Source organism: Astyanax mexicanus, chromosome 3, assembly GCF_023375975.1.
Source record: "Astyanax mexicanus isolate ESR-SI-001 chromosome 3, AstMex3_surface, whole genome shotgun sequence".
NCBI lineage: Eukaryota > Metazoa > Chordata > Actinopteri > Characiformes > Acestrorhamphidae > Astyanax > Astyanax mexicanus.
Genome location: NC_064410.1, coordinates 38,722,301 through 38,740,548, shown reverse-complemented (window position 1 = coordinate 38,740,548; position 18,248 = coordinate 38,722,301). Strand labels below are relative to the sequence as shown.

At 38.7% G+C, this 18,248-nt stretch overlaps 1 long non-coding RNA gene across 1 annotated transcript in view; it reads left to right on the top strand.

Annotated features, from left to right (window-relative positions):
• Nucleotides 1-18,248, top strand: part of LOC111195528 (uncharacterized) — a 66,153-nt gene that overhangs the window by 27,028 nt on the left and 20,877 nt on the right. Inside the window, exon 2 of the long non-coding RNA XR_002651706.2 lies at nt 17,857-17,991. This is a non-coding gene — a long non-coding RNA (uncharacterized LOC111195528). The remainder of the gene's footprint in view (nt 1-17,856; nt 17,992-18,248) is intronic.

Sequence of the window (18,248 nt, the reverse complement as noted above, 5' to 3'; positions counted from 1 at the left end):
CTCAATTGCTCTTGTGTGTTGTTTTTATTATCATAAACAATATGATTTTTCTTTATTGGGCAAGGTTTTTTCATTTTTGGGCTGGATATATCTGCTAGACCTGGCAACCCAGCACTCATAGTACATACAGTACACACGTATCGCACACTCTCCGACACTAATATGCATTACTCTCCATGTTATCAGTCTGACTCACCCGGCCCATGTCCGGCTTTGATCTCAGTGTAATCCGACACTTACAGATGTCATTTCTGCGAGTGAACTTTGATTTTTGAGCAGTGGATAAACACACTCTGTTTAATATTCAGCTGCAGCTATCGCCATTCAGCGGCCGTGAGTTGCTGTAAATGTCCTGAACCCAGATTCCAGTGTAAGTAGATGCAGTCTCTTTTCCCTTTGATGTTCCTTTCTGCTAAGTCCAGGCTCAGGGCTTTCAGACAGGTTGGATCACATCATCCATACTTGAGTGTATACTAAACAAGAATACTGTGGTCTAGCCAAAAGAATCAGGGGCTAATGCTAAAGATGACAAATGATGCATTTATTGGGTATTTTAAATTATTATTATTTTGTTACTGGTACAAAGAGTACAAAGTTGGGTTTAAATTATTGTCGATTAATAAGACTGATTGCAACCCTGTCATTTTGCCTCAGAATGAAACAACTGATTTTCTAAAAAATAAATAAATAAATAAATAAATAAAATTAAAAAGGACAGTTTCAGCACTATAAAAAAAGAAAAAAAAAACACTGTAATTATTACTGATTCTAACTGAAAAGTGTTGCTGTCTTCTTAATGCAATTTTATGTTAGTATGCCACATAATACGTAGCTACATATGTTAGCTTTTAGCCTTACCACCCGGCTCTTTACTGAGCCTTTATAAAGGCCACAAATATCAGTATAAAAATCAATCGATCAATCAATTAATCAATCAACCTTTATTTGAATTTAGTAAAACATAGTAAAACATCAGTGTTGCTGACCATTTACAGCATCAAAGAGATTGAAAACATTTAATAAGAATAAAATAGTAAAAAAATAATAAATAAAAGAAATACTAATATTAAATATATATATATATATATATATATATATATATATATATATATATATATATATATATATATATATATATATATATATATAAGAAAATTCTAAAAGACCATAAAAACAAGTTGACACATAAAAGGTAAAGAATTTATAAAATATTAATATAAATATAAATATAAAAGGTAGTAATAAAGGTAAAGTAAAATAAAATAATAAAAATGATAAGAAATGATAAAATGAATAATAATTACCTTAGAATATAAGCATCAAAATATACAACATTAGAATAAAAAAATAAATTAATTAATTAATTAATTAAATGTCTGATGTGGGTTGAGCTCCAGTTTGATTTATTTAAGCTGAGTAAGTAGGCATCTATCTAATATAGTTCAGTTTATTCTGATTATGGAGAGAAAAGAGAGTCAAATATAGCACATGTTTTCTATGGTAAAACTTTTAGCCTAGCACAGTATCAAATTACTCCCTCCCATTTCTATTCTATTGAGTTTTTCTTCTGTGGAGAATACAACTGTCATGATGAAAGTCATGGTCAAATATCCTGGGTCATGCACTAAATGCATTAGTACAGTCTGAAGGTGATGTGTTGCTCTCCAGTATCAACAACAGCACATTCTACTGAAGTCTCAGTCCACCTTATCATTTTGCTAGCTTGGATGTATGATGATCATTGTGCTGTGCATAAATGTTATGAGCTGTGACTGTTACACAATAGTTTTGGGGTTTTGGACTGTTTTGGTTATACTGGGTTTTCCTTTAAAAGAATAACACAACAGTTATTGAAAGTTCACGGTATGTTAGTTCCATGTACTGAACTCGTATTATACAACTATTCCAAGGAAATAGAGATTGGCATTCTAGGGTCCATTTAAGTCCCTATTTAACATAATGGGTGGAATGTTCTGTGCGTTACGGGTAGTTATGCACACCACAGTGCACCACCCATACATATTATTTGGTCCATTTCAGCTGTTGCAGTGTAAAACTAAGAAAACAAAAAGGAAAATAAACCAACAACCAAAGGCTCCTGCACTGACAAACTGACAATACTAAATAATAAGCTTGCAAAATGTTGCACTATAAATAAAACTAGCAGATATTTTTTGCTAATTTTACTAAAAATGTTAAACAGGTATTACTTAATTATATGGTTGCAAAAATGCTGCACTTTATTTTTAAGTGTAACCCACAAAACATTTTTGGTCATTTGTACTAAAAATCTTAACATTTCATAAATCTGAGATTCATTTTCTGTCTTAATTTAGAAAAATATGTTTATCCAGTAAGTAAATGTAAGCAGTTAAAATAACATACATCTGTCACTACTAATATATATGTAACCATATTTATAATGCTTTAGACATGTATTATAATGTGTTATTAGAAGGTTGAAAAAGTCTAATAGACAGTTGTTTAATGCTGTTTGATGTCTGTGCCATTCTAGGGTCTATTTACGTCTCAATTCATCATAATGCCTGGAATTTAAAAAAATAGTGTTAAAAATTGTTATAGATACCACAGTGCACCACCCATAAAGTTGAATTTACTTATATAAGTTGAGCAAACTACTTGCTTTAAAAAGTATGTAATGAGTAATAAAAGTTAAAACATCAAGTTATTAAAACTAAAAGGGAAGTTTATTTAAATGTTTTCATTTTTTTGTTATACCAATTAATTTGCCCAAAAATTCTACTTAGTATCTTGTGTTACAAATAAATAAATGAATAAAAAAATAAACCAATAAATACATACATACGTATGTTGATTTCTTCTTACTTTTCTTTTAAATTCCATTTTACTTAAATATTTATTTATAAATATTCACATTGTAAGCCTGGAAAAGTTGAATTTAGAGGCCAGACAGTTAATCTTAATGTATGATCTTTAAGTTTATCAAAGGTAGCCATGTGGGGAATAACTACACACTGAGGGTGAGTGTCAGTGGAGGACACACCCAAAACTTAAAAAGTTATTGTAAGTTGACTCAACTAAAAGGTCTCTGTTTGAATGTATACGTGCCCATAAGTGTACATAATAATAATAATAATAATAATAATAATAATAATAATAATAATAATACATTTTAATAATATTTTGTTTATATAGCTCCTTTCCTGAACACTCAAATCGCTTAACAACACAGCCATAGACAGAAGCTATAGTGCATAAAAAACAAGCATACATAAAAGCACTTACACGTAACAGTGCAAGTATTTAAAAAATAAATAATAATAAAATAAAATAAAATAAACAAATAAAATAAAGTATCCAAGTACAGATATATTAACAGCAATAAGCTTCCTTAAAAAGATGAGTTTTAAGTAAAGATAAAACAGACTTCATTTGTTTGAGTTTAAAGTAATTGTGAATTTACAGTGTATTATTTGCTCCACTTTAGCTGTTGCAGTTTGAAACTAGCCAAACTAAAATAAAATAAAATCTGTTGCTGATTAATCTGAGAAGATTGTTAATGTTGCTAAACTGTCTGTAGGTGCAGAAACAAACTCAAGCACAGTTTAAGCAAGTTTGTGAGAACTAGAAGTGAGAGAGGAGATAAAGAGCAGTCTATTTTAGTTGGGTTCTTAATGGAGCGGCTCGATAGTGCCCCTGCGATTCATACGGGCTCTTGCTGTTAGAGGGCATAGATTAACCCTACTTCCTTTCTGAAAGATGAAAGTGTGTGTGACTGTGACAGTCTCTCTGTGTTTGTGTGTGTGTGTGCAGGCCTAAGTGATTCATACTTATATAGATTTGACCTTTGCATAAGTGGCCAGTCATCAGCTCTCCTGCGAGGCCACTGATTGGAGATTCTCCGGGAGCCAGGGGGCAGTGGGCGGCTTTAAAGGGCCCATTGTAGTCTCTCTCTCTCTCTCTCTCTCTCTCTCTCTCTCTTTCTCTCTCTCACAGTCCTTTATTATGTTCTCCAACCACTCTTTCTTCTCCTCAAGCACTCTTTTCTCTCCGTCCTACTCCTTTCCCATGACCTCCTCTCTCTCTCTCTGAATTCTCCTCGTTCTTCCCGCTGTTTTGCAAACTCACAGCACCTGTGTAGGTCAACACACACCTGTGAGCCTGTGTTTAGGAGTGCGTGTGTGGGCGAGGGAGGGGCCGGGCGGGGGTGGGTGGGTGCTACCGGTGGTCTCTGCCGCAGAGACCGGTGGGATATTTTTTCTACTCTAAGTGCGTTAAAGGTGAACGGCGGTCTGATATGATCTGTCCGTGCAGACCACCGTCAGAGCTGTGCGTGAAAGGCCTTATTGTGCTGGGCCACACAGCCAGGTCTGCCCTACTTCAGCCAGTCTTAAAGCTCGTTTCTCTCCATCCAACCTGTTCTTATACAGCGTGTTACGCTGTTCTGATCATCTGTTTGGAGAACAGTCACGTTTCCTCAATTTTTAATGTTCACACTTCCCATTCACATAATGCCTTATGAATGCATTATAATGTGTTATGAATATGTTTATAGAGTCTTATAGAGATGACATTCATAGAAAGTGTTACCCACCTTAGCAATCAACTAGCAACACTTAAGCAACCATGTAGAAACACCTTAGTAACCACCACAGACACCATAGAAACATCTTAGCAATCAACTAGCAACACTTAAGCAACCATCCATGTAGAAACACCTTAGCGACCACCACAGACACCATAGAAAAACCTTAGCAATCAACTAGCAACACTTAAGCAACCATCCATGTAGAAACACCTTAGCGACCACCACAGACACCATAGAAACACCTTAGCAATCAACTAGCAACACTTAAGCAACCATCCATGTAGAAACACCTTAGTAACCACCACAGACACCATAGAAACACCTTAGCAATCAACTAGCAACACTTAAGCAACCATGTAGAAACACCTTAGTAACCACCACAGACACCATAGAAACACCTTAGCAATCAACTAGCAACACTTAAGCAACCATCCATGTAGAAACACCTTAGCAACCACCACAGACACCATAGAAACACCTTAGCAATCAACTAGCAACACTTAAGCAACCATGTAGAAACACCTTAGTAACCACCACAGACACCATAGAAACACCTTAGCAATCAACTAGCAACACTTAAGCAACCATCCATGTAGAAACACCTTAGCAACCACCACAGACACCATAGAAACACCTTAGCAATCAACTAGCAACACTTAAGCAACCATGTAGAAACACCTTAGTAACCACCACAGACACCATAGAAACACCTTAGCAATCAACTAGCAACACTTAAGCAACCATCCATGTAGAAACACCTTAGCAACCACCACAGACACCATAGAAACACCTTAGCAATCAACTAGCAACACTTAAGCAACCATCCATGTAGAAACACCTTAGCAACCACCACAGACACCATAGAAACACCTTAGCAATCAACTAGCAACACGTAAGCAACCATCCATGTAGAAACACCTTAGAAATCACCACAGACACCATAGAAACACCTTAGCAATCAACTAGCAACACTTAAGCAACAATTCATGTAGAAACACCTTAGCAACCACCACAGACACCATAGAAACACCTTAGCAATCAACTAGCAACACTTAAGCAACCATCCATGTAGAAACACCTTAGCAACCACCACAGACACCATAGAAACATCTTAGCAATCAACTAGCAACACTTAAGCATCCATGTAGAAACACCTTAGCAACCACCACAGACACCATAGAAACACCTTAGCAATCAACTAGCAACACTTAAGCAACCATCCATGTAGAAACATCTTAGCAACCACCACAGACACCATAGAAACACCTTAGCAATCAACTAGCAACACATAAGCAACCATCCATGTAGAAACACCTTAGCAACCACAACAGACACCATAGAAACACCTTAGCAATCAACTAGCAACACTTAAGCAACCATCCATGTAGAAACATCTTAGCAACCACCACAGACACCATAGAAACACCTTAGCAATCAACTAGCAACACTTAAGCAACCATCCATGTAGAAACACCTTAGCAACCACCATATACACCATAGAAACATCTTAGCAATCAACTAGCAACACTTAAGCAACCATCCATGTAGAAACATCTTAGCAACCACCACAGACAGCATAGAAACATCCTAGCAATCAACTAGCAACCCTTAAGCAACCATGTAGAAACACCTTAGCAACCACCACAGACACCATAGAAACACCTTAGCAATCAACTAGCAACACTTAAGCAACCATCCATGTAGAAACACCTTAGCAACCACCACAGACACCATAGAAACATCTTAGCAATCAACTAGCAACACTTAAGCAACCATCCATGTAGAAACACCTTAGCAACCACCACAGACACCATAGAAACATCTTAGCAATCAACTAGCAACCCTTAAGCAACCATGTAGAAACACCTTAGCAACCACCACAGACACCATAGAAACACCTTAGCAATCAACTAGCAACACGTAAGCAACCATCCATGTAAAAACACCTTAGCAACCACTACAGACACCATAGAAACACCTTAGCAATCAACTAGCAACACTTAAGCAACCATTCATGTAGAAACACCTTAGCAACAACCACAGACACCATAGAAACACCTTAGCAATCAATTAGCAACACTTAAGCAACCATCCATGTAGAAACACCTTAGCAACCACCACAGACACCATAGAAACACCCTAGCAATCAACTAGCAACACATAAGCAACCATCCATGTAAAAACACCTTAGCAACCACCACAGACACCATAGAAACACCTTAGCAATCAACTAGCAACACGTAAGCAACCATCCATGTAGAAACACCTTAGCAACCACCACAGACACCATAGAAACACCTTAGCAATCAACTAGCAACACTTAAGCAACCATCCATGTAGAAACATCTTAGCAACCACCACAGACACCATAGAAACACCTTAGCAATCAACTAGCAACACTTAAGCAACCATCCATGTAGAAACACCTTAGCAACCACCACAGACACCATAGAAACATCTTAGCAATCAACTAGCAACACTTAAGCATCCATGTAGAAACACCTTAGCAACCACCACAGACACCATAGAAACATCTTAGCAATCAACTAGCAACCCTTAAGCAACCATGTAGAAACACCTTAGCAACCACCACAGACACCATAGAAACACCTTAGCAATCAATTAGCAACACTTAAGCAACCATTCATGTAGAAACACCTTAGCAACCACCACAGACACCATAGAAACACCTTAGCAATCAACTAGCAACACTTAAGCAACCATCCATGTAGAAACACCTTAGCAACCACCACAGACACCAAAGAAACACCTTAGCAATCAACTAGCAACACTTAAGCAACCATCCATGTAGAAACACCTTAGCAACCACCACAGACACAATAGAAACACCTTAGCAATCAACTAGCAACACGTAAGCAACCATCCATGTAGAAACACCTTAGCAACCACAACAGACACCATAGAAACACCTTAGCAATCAACTAGCAACACTTAAGCAACCATCCATGTAGAAACACCTTGGCAACCACCACAGACACCATAGAAACACCTTAGCAATCAACTAGCAACACTGAAGCAACCATCCATGTAGAAACACCTTAGCAACCACCACAGACACCATAGAAACATCTTAGTAAACAACTAGCAACACTTAAGCAACCATGTAGAAACACCTTAGCAACCACCACAGACACCATAGAAACACCTTAGCAATCAACTAGCAACACATAAGCAACCATCCATGTAGAAACACCTTAGCAACCACAACAGACACCATAGAAACACCTTAGCAATCAACTAGCAACACTTAAGCAACCATCCATGTAGAAACACCTTAGCAACCACCACAGACACCATAGAAACACCTTAGCAATCAACTAGCAACACTTAAGGAACCATCCATGTAGAAACACCTTAGCAACCACCACAGACACCATAGAAACATCTTAGCAATCAACTAGCAACACTTAAGCAACCATCCATGTAGAAACACCTTAGCAACCACCACAGACACCATAGAAACATCTTAGCAATCAGCTAGCAACCCTTAAGCAACCATGTAGAAACACCTTAGCAACCACCACAGACACCATAGAAACACCTTAGCAATCAACTAGCAACACTTAAGCAACCATCCATGTAGAAACACCTTAGCAACCACCACAGACACCATAGAAACACCTTAGCAATCAACTAGCAACACTTAAGCAACCATCCATGTAGGAACACCTTAACAACCACCACAGACACCAGAGAAACACCTTAGCAATCAACTAGCAACACTTAAGCAACCATCCATGTAGAAACACCTTAGCAACCACCACAGACACCATAGAAACACCTTAGCAATCAACTAGCAACACTTAAGCAACCATGTAGAAACACCTTAGCAACCACCACAGACACCATAGAAACATCTTAGCAATCAACTAGCAACACTGAAGCAACCATGTAGAAACACCTTAGCAAGCACCACAGACACCATAGCAACACCTTAGCAACCCCTTAACACTTAACAGACCCCACACTGCACATTCCACACAGCTCACCCCACACACTTAACACCAAACATACCACACCACCCACAATAACAACTGCCTGCAAAAACCTTAGCAACCACTTTAGATAGCAACTGCCTAGCACTTAACAACACCTCAGCAACCACTTTTCTAAGCCAACTTAAAGTGCGTTCATGAACCTTCCCATTCTAGTTAAATAACTGTTATGTAACGGGTACATACTGGTAGTGGAAGTGTAAAAGCTAGAATGTTGCTAAAGAAAAAATAAATAAATAAATAAACAATGACATATCAAACTGTAACCATATCTGGCACGTCCAGGAATACAATATAATAATTATTTACTTGACACACACTATATACACGACAATAAACTACCCTATGCTCAGCACAGGTGTTAAGATTCTAGATTGCATCCGACATTTTGAAATGGCTGTGCAAAACGCATTCTGAACTGTCTTGTATGTTTGTGCTCCCAGGGTGGCTCACAAAATTCTGCCCTTGTTATGTGTGTTACTGCTGGTCTGGCTGGGCAACCGACATTTTAAAAAACGAATATAAATGGCTGTAAAGATGATTTGGTACCTCTTTATAATAAGACTACCTTTATAAAGGGTTTATAAACGGTTTACAATTAGTTTAATAATGGTTACTAATTAGTTTGTAAATGCCTTAAAAATCATTAATAATCAGTTATAACACATACGTAGAAAGGGCAACAATGACCTGCTGTTTGTCAAGTAGTGGCATTTACAACCTTATTAGTAACCATTAATAAACTAATTGTAAACCATTTATAAACCCTTTATAAAGGTAGTCTTATTTTAAAGTGGTACTGATGATTCTACTAAATTTCTCCATTTAGCTTGTTTTAATACCACTTCTAATCACAGTATCCCACATCATCAAAAGCGTATTTGCATGACTGTAGTGGATGGAAACACAGTTGCCAAATGTGTGTAATTGGATGTAACATCTGTGAAAGGTTTGAATGGAAACCCACATCATGTCCCAAAAACCCAATCTCTGGAATTAAGTTTAGGTGTGAAAGCAACATTTCACAGCAACATACAGTCAAAATGTTTCCTTTACACACAGAAACGCTTAGACAGACACCACAGACACAGCCTCTTAAAAGGGTAACTTTTGATGTGTGTGAGGCTTTAAGATGGCAGCCAGCTGGGAAGATCATTAAATCATGTGGCATTTTGTGGCTTGGGCAACGGCTTTTGCAGGATTAAGCTGAAACTTAAAGGAATAAAAGTATAAAGTCATTCAGTCCAGCATGTCTGAACGCTAAGAAAATTTTGACTGAATCTTTGGCTGAATAATGCTTTTAATATGCTTAATTCTATATGAACACAAAAGCTGTATACTTAAATAAACAGTTAATTCTTTAACTTTTCTCATGATTTAATATTTTATTCATACAGATACTTCTGTACACATTTCTATTAAGTACAGTATGTTAAAGCTTGCAAATATTGTAATGGAGACCCACAAAATGTGATTTTCTTTACTTTTAGGCTTCTCTTCAGCTCTGTAGATGACTAAATGGTTTGAGCTCTCTTCTGGAAGCATGCTAAAGCAGGCCTGACTATATATGCCAGACTCCCACCCACAGCTCAGCGCTGGTTTGAGAATGTGGCTTACGGTTCTTCACAGGGTCTTCTGTAGTTCTGGAGCCTCTGAAGAGGAGCCATGCCGCTGAACTCTAAGAATCCAGCATCAGGCCTTTTAACAGGCGTCTGGCTGCTGAGCTCTAAGAAGCTATAAAGAAGCTGTTGAACTGAAGGAATCCAATACAGTAAAGACAGAGTGGCTTTGCTGACCAGTACTGGTGCAGCTGTTCTCCACTGCCAGTCGAGCCAAATCCAGCAGCCCCGCTCAAACAGCGTAGGCCCAGCCCACCCCGCCCAAGTTCAGGATAGCTGAACTCCGGTCAAGTGAAGTCAAGTTCCGCCTAGTCTGTTCCATCCCCGGCCCTGTGCTGCCTTTTCCAGTCTAGTCCTGCCTAGTCTATTCCAGTAATCCTGCCCAGCCCTCTGCTGTCTATTCTAGTCTCACTCATAGAGCTTTTCCACCAAAAGAACTCTTGGTGGTTCTTGAACCAGTTTTGTTGAGGCTTATGAGAACCGTGGTGCTTTTCAGCAAACCAGCCCAAGTTTCCAACAGTTTTAGTGGAACCATCGGTAACACTTTCTATGAATGTCATCTCTATAAGACTCTATAAACATACTCATTATAAACATGTTTATAACATGTTATACATCAATAGCAAGAAAGTCCCAGCTTGCAGACTGTATCATGACTAAAAAAGCTTCCAACTTATAAACACACCCTGTATAATGATCTAATTATATTGAACCAATCTTGTCTTGAATATAATATTAGTTATAATCAATTATAATGTATTATAACAGCTCTTTGTGCGCTCCAAGTAAAGTGACAGACGTTCATTGTGGGACTAGGTTATTAACGATAGATATATACTATTTTAACATACATTTTATAAGCACAGCTTATAATGTACTATGATCACAAGTCATAATGCTTAATAAACAGGGCCGCACACAATAAACAGCCTTCTTTATTCTGTTCTGTCCCACTCCTGTAACCTCCTGTTTGCCCGAGCGCATGTGTGTGTTCACGCTTGTGTGTGTTTGTGTGGTCAGCCAGTAATGGATATTGGGTTGATTTTCCAAAATAAGTAGTCTATACATTTAAAATTATATGAACAGTATGATATTTAAACTTTAGACTTCTTTCTGTAATAAAGAATTCACTTTATGAGTACTTGAGTACTTGAGTATTGCGATTCTTAAGTACAAAAAATGCTGAATACTTTAATACTTCTACTTAAGTGTGATGCTTAAAGAACACATTAACTTCTACTCAAGTCACTTTTTTCATAGAGTACTTGTACTTTTACTCAAGTCTGGATCTCTAGTACTTTATACATGTCTGAGCAGCAGTGAACAGAGGCGATTCATGGTTCACAGTTCATGCTGAAGAACCTAGTAGAACGAACATTCCTGCTTCCATAACCTACTTTTGTTGTTGGAAGCGCAGAGAAGCAGTTCAAAAACCAGTGCTACCAGTGGCCTAGTCTTTTTCTACCCAGAGAACCTAGAGAGCCCATTCCAATAGAGCCTAATCTGGTTAATTACAGTCAAACCCAATCAAGTCCACTAATGCCCAAAAAACAGAGTCCTGCTAAGTTCAGATTTGTCTATTTCAGTCAGACTGTTCAGTCCAGTTATTTTTCTTTTTTTTACTGTGTGTGGGTGAGCATTATCCTGCTGAAAAATGCTAGTCTGGAACCCTGGCATGAGAGGCATCACATATGGCTACAAGATGTCCTGTACATACAGCATCGCTGAGCAGTTAGTGTCTCTCCTGAAAGGCCCAAGGCCTCAATTCTTAAACCTGACCATTGTCAGATCCAAAACAGAACCTGGATTCATTATTAAACTCAGCATGGTTCCAGTGTATAGCAGTCAAGGTTCCTCAGTTCCTAAAACCATTGTAAATGAAAGCGACCGTGGCTGGCTAATTGGTGACCTAGATGGAAGGCAATACGTTGAAACAACCAATCTGCTTCTCATCAAGTCAGTCAGCTTGGCAAATGTCTTTGAGTCTGTCATAGAGACACATCTAGCAGTCAGCAATCTCTCACCAAGAGGTAGACTACCCAAAACTAGGCTCTCAAAGGCTCTTTGTTGCGCCAAGAGCCAGTGTCTAATCAGACCATACAGTATCTTCTTACAGAGATATAACTCCATGCAATGTTTTTTGCAGGGTGAAATGGTCTGTATGCTGTTGATCAGCCGTCACAGAAGACTCCATTCATGCTCTCAGTTATTAACCTCGAGAATCAGTGATATTTAGAGTGTGAATTATGGGGGAATATTCATAAATATTCACTGTGGAGGCTTTCAGCGCCTTCCTCTTCAGCGCTCTTCCCACTGAGGACAGTTGTCAGAGACTTGTGAGTAAAATTAGCCACTGTTGATTAGGGAGGATTTGCAGCTCTCCCTCTCTCTCTCTCTCTTATCTCACACGCTCATAATCTATCTCTTTTTCACACAGTCTCTCTCTCTGTCTCTCTTTCTCTTTGACACACACAGACACATGCTTGTGCACGCAACACACTTTCTCACTCTCTGTCCTCTCACTCTTTCTCGTATACATGTGCAATCTCTCTCTCTCTCTCTCTCTCTCTCTCTCTCTCTCTCTCTCTGTCACACACACACACACACATTCACAATCTCTCTTCTCTCACTTTTTCTCCCCTACATGAACAATTTCTCTCTATCTATATCTGCCCCACACACACACACACACATTCACAAACTCTCTTTCTCTCCTCTCTCTCTCTTTATCTCACATCTCACACACTCATACTCATCTATCTCTTTTTCACAGTCTTTTGCTCTTTCTTTCTCACACACACACACACACACACACACACATACAGGTACACACATGTGCACACTTGCGCTCACAAGCACACTTTCTCACTCTCTGTCCTCTCACTCTCTCTTCCATACATGTGCAATCTTTCTCTCTCTCTCTCTCTCTCTCTCTCTGTCACACACACACACACACACACATTTACAAGCTCTCTTTTCTCACTCTTTCTCCCCTACATGCACAAAATCTCTCTCTCTCTCTGTCTCACACACGAACACACACACACACACAATCTAAATCTCGCACTCTTTTATTTCTCTCTATCTATATCTATGTCTGACACAGGCACACATGCAATCTCTCTTTCTTTCCTCTCTCTCTCTCTCGCTCTCTCTCATACACACATTTCTAATAATTTCTAATTTCTCTCTCTCTCTCTCTCTCTCTCACACACACACACACAATCTCTCTCCTCTCACTTTCTTCCCTTACAAGCACAATATCTCTTCATCTCACACACATGCAATGTCTCTCTCTCTCTCTCTCTCTCTCTCAAGAATCAAGATTTTCTCTCTCTTGCTCTTGTTTCATAAACATCTTTATACTTTCTTTCTCAAGTCTATCTCTCTCTCTCTCTCTTTCTCTCTCTCTCTCTTTCACTCTGTCCCACCATCCCTCTATCTCACTCTCACATAAACACTCACAATCTCTCTCATTCCATGTCTTTCTATTTGTATCTGACTCTCTTTCACTCCTCTCTCTCTCTCTCTCTCTCTCTCTCTCTCTCTCTCTCACACACACACACACAGACACACAATCTCTCTCCTCTCACTTTCTTCCCTTACATGCACAATATCTCTTCATCTCACACACATGCATGTCTCTCTCTCTCTCTCTCTCTCTCTCTCAAGAATCAAGGTTTTCTATCTCTCTTGGTCTTGTTTCATAGACATCTCTATACTTTCTCACAAGTCTATCTCTCTCTCTCTCTCTCTCTCTCTCTCTTTCACGCTCTCCCACCATCCCTCTATCTCACTCTCACACACACACACTCACTCACACTCACAATCTCTCTCATTCATGTTTTCTTTCTATTTGCATCTGACTCTTTTTCACATCTCTCTCTCTCTCTCTCTCTCTCTCTCTCTCTCTCACACACACACAATCTCTCTCCTCTAACTTTCTTACCTTACATGCACAAAATCTCTTCATCTCACTCACACACATGCAATATCTCTCTTTGACAAGAATCAAGGTTTTATCTCTCTCTTGCTCTTGTTTCATAGACATCTCTGTACTTTCTTTCTCACAAGTCTATCTCTCTCTCCCTCTCTCTCTCTCTCCCACCATCCCTCTATCTCACTCTCACACATACACACTCACTCACACTCCCAATCTCTTTCACTCCTCTCTCTCTCTCTCTCTCTGAAGTGTGTATGTGTGTTGAGTCATAAGTGTGTTCTAAGGGATCTAAGGGAAAGTCCCTGCTCTTTTCAGTCTGCACCTGGACTCTCTCACATTCCTCCGTCCACAGGCCCGGCTGAAGGGCCGCTGTGTGTGTTAATGCATATATATATGTGTGTGTGTGTGTGTGTGTGTGTGTGTGTTAGAGTGCACACACTCAAGCATGTGGACTGCAGTTGTGCCTTGACATGCCGAGTATCCCCCGCTGTTCTAATCCCCCCTTCGTTAACCACATTAAAGGCCTCTGGAATGACGTTTAAGAGCAGATCTATATAAGCTCTGTTTTATTTCCTCTTATTATTTAGTAGGAAAGTGACAGTGTACCTGTATCTCTGCCTGACTCACTTACAGCTATTTATACACACTCCATCTGCTCCCACTCCACCTTCCCCTCACCAGCACAGCAGTGTGAGAGTGACTAACCTCTGTAACACACACACACGCACACACACACACACACACACACACATCTGCACACCTCGTTGCCACTACTGACCTGTGCATTCTTAACCCTCTGCTGTTCGTCCCTCCACTAAGTGGCAGCCAGTCAATCTGCCCCAGTTTAAGAAAGTACAGAGCTGTGGAGAAATACTGCCTGAGAGGAGCATAACGAGGCCATTTACTACATTTTATTTTTATTATATTCTTTTCCTGAAATCCACCTGATTGGTGGACTACTGGAATAGGATCTTACTCCCCCATAACTGTGTTTAACGACAGAGGAATGAAATCCACTTTTTTTGTTTCTTTTTCCTTTTCTAAAAAGCAAGTAAACATAGTGTGCACATTTACTTTTTTTTAAATCGTGTTCAATATATTAGAACTACAGAGTTTCATTAATATATTTTTAACTAATGATCAGAAGATGTGAACAAAGCATTAGTTTATCAAAATTTGAATATTAACAAATGCTCACACATGACACTTATTTTTCAGCATCGATTTTCATATTAAAAATGTTAGAAAATCATTAGCTCATCAGAATTTGAACATACAAATTTTAAACCAGGCAAATGTTTATCAATTGCATTTCACGTTGCCAATGCGTTCATTAGTATAAATAACAGTTATTAATTGTTAGTTTATGGTATATTAATGAAAATTATTATAAAGTGTTACCGAATTACATTTCAATAAATATCCTTTTAGGGGTGGAAAAATAAATCATTAAACTACTTAAAGCAACAATATTTAGCATCATTTATCTTGAAATACCAGCTTCAAAATCCTTTTAAAGATATGCTGACTGTACTACAGACACTAGCTTTTTGTAGGTGCCACCGCACTATGTAACTTTGGTGGAGCTGCGTGAAACCTCTTACCAGAACTGCAAAACACTGCATATTTTTTTTTTGTACAACCCTGCAATTTTACTTTACTGTGATTTGTCTTTAAATCATGTACCAATTTCTTTATTTCACAGCTTACCAACAAATGCACATTTATAGTTGTCATGGTGTGCACAGAATACAGACACTCGCAGATGCAGTAAAACGGGTTGTTTATTAAAATAGCAGGCAGAAAAAAGGGTAGTCGTACAAACAGAGTTAGAGCACCGAAAAACAGAAGCAACGTAGGAATAACCATACCATGAGTGAGAGACAGTCCAGAGTTCAAACACAAGCAGGCCAACATCAGAGGTAATCCAAAATCGAACAAACGTGAAACAGTCCAGGTCATACACAAAAAATCCACAATCAGAGATAATCCAAAAATCGGCGTCGAGAAAAACAAAACAAGGTCATACACGAAGGTAATAGAGACAAATGATAAGTAACGCTTAGTAATGAGGAAAATCCAACAATACCCGGCACAGAAGTGTGTGAGAGGTGTCCTTAAATAGTGCCAGACTAATATTCGGGGCTTCCTGGTTGGAGCAGGTGAGGTGACGTGTGACTAGGTGTGTGCGTGTCAGCGGGTGGTGCGTTCTGGGTAATGTAGTTGTTAGACTGAGAACCTCTGTCAGAGCTGGGTGCGTGAGAAACAGAGGAGCTAACAGCACCAGATGTGACAATAGTCTTCAATCAGGGGGTCTCAAAGTATGATTTAAGACGTTAAATCATTTATGACAATGTAAAAGTGAAAGTGTAAAACTGTAAATTATACTCCCCACCTGCAGGGGAAGGCCAGTAGCAAAACCCGACAATTTTCACACTATGCTGCTTTTTTTTTAAGTTTCCCAGACAATATTTTTACTTGTCATGTGTGGTGCACATGAGCTGGATCGTAGGCTCGGTGGGTTCCAGGTTGGCTCCAAGTTGTTTTTTATTGGACAGTATCACTCTCAGTATCAGCTTGCTGGTCTTTTAGCACCATGGGAAAATGTGAATTATGGGGACCATTAGTGAGAAAGGAGAAAGGTACAAAAGTGTCCATTGTGATTTTCTGCTGTGTATATTTTATAATATGTTTAAAATATGTTTTTGAAATAATAATAAAATACTCAGTTTTGGGTACCTAATGTTTTGCACTATAAGGCTCACTGGATTATGTGATGCACTATTAGTGAATGTCTATTTTTTTATGGTCTATTTTCATGCATAAGGTGCATCCAATTATAAGGCGCATTTTGTGACACTAGTAAGGAACAGGGGGTTAGTGGCTAATGCTTATGCTGCTCCAGCAGTGCTAGCAGGGGTTAGCAGCAGGCTACAGGTTTATAATACTCACCTCTGAACGGCAAAAGAAACAGGGCTTAGCATGGTAAGTGGCTAATGCTTATGCTGCTCCAGCAGTGCTAGCGGGGTTAGCAGAAGGCTACAGGTTGATAATATTCACCTCTGAACGGCAAAAGAAACAGAGCTTAGTGCGGTTAGTGGGTAATGCTTATGCTGCTCCAGCAGTGCTAGCCGGGGTTATCAGCAGGCTACAGGCCGATAATACTCATTCAAGAGTGTTCACTTCAATGGCAAATTTAAGAGCCGCTAACCGGTCTAATGCTAATACTGCTTCAATCTCGGTGCTGGAGAAACTTTACTATGTACTTTGCTGTACTATCTAAGCAGAGTGGTTTACTGCTTCTTACAACCTGACTGGTAACATTAATACATAAGGCGCTCTATATTATTGTCTATAAGGCGCACTGACTATTTTTGGAAAAAAAATGAAGATTTTTTTTAAGTGTGCCTTATAGTAAAAAAAATGGTACATTGTTTTCTACTCTTCATAGAAACCGGAACATGCTCTTAAGTAACTGGAAATAACAGCTTGTCAGCCTGGCAGTGCAAGGAACAGACGTGCCAATATGGACTACATCATGAAACTCTATTAATTAAAAAAAGAAAAACAAAGTGCTACTTCTTCAGTGTATCTTCTGTCCCCTTTAAAATAACAGCAGGAGGTAGAATCATGAGCTGAGAGCCAGAGCATTGTTTTCTTTCCGGCATCATCTTTGACCTTGTCTTCTTTTGTCCACTCCATCCTCAGGGCATGACTTTTCACTGTGTGAGTTCCAGACACAACAGAGGGACGGAGCTGCGGCCGATCCGTCACAACTTCCTCTACATTGTTTTACTCTGAGACTGGACACCTCCACTGACAGACGGATGACTCTGTCTTCTGGTTAGTGTTCCTTTAGTACCTTAACAAAATGAGAAGTTTGTTTCCCTAACCTTGGTAACTACCCTGGTGGAAAAAAAAAAAATGTACCTAAAACATATTGAGTCTAAATATGCTATAAATATACTAATAGGTTTATGTATATTAAAAACACATAATTATGCTTTCAGCAAATGATGTTGCATTTAAAAACAATAGACTATTATGAAGTACACTTTTAGTTTAATGTAATTCAATGCTGCAAAACTTCTAAAATACTT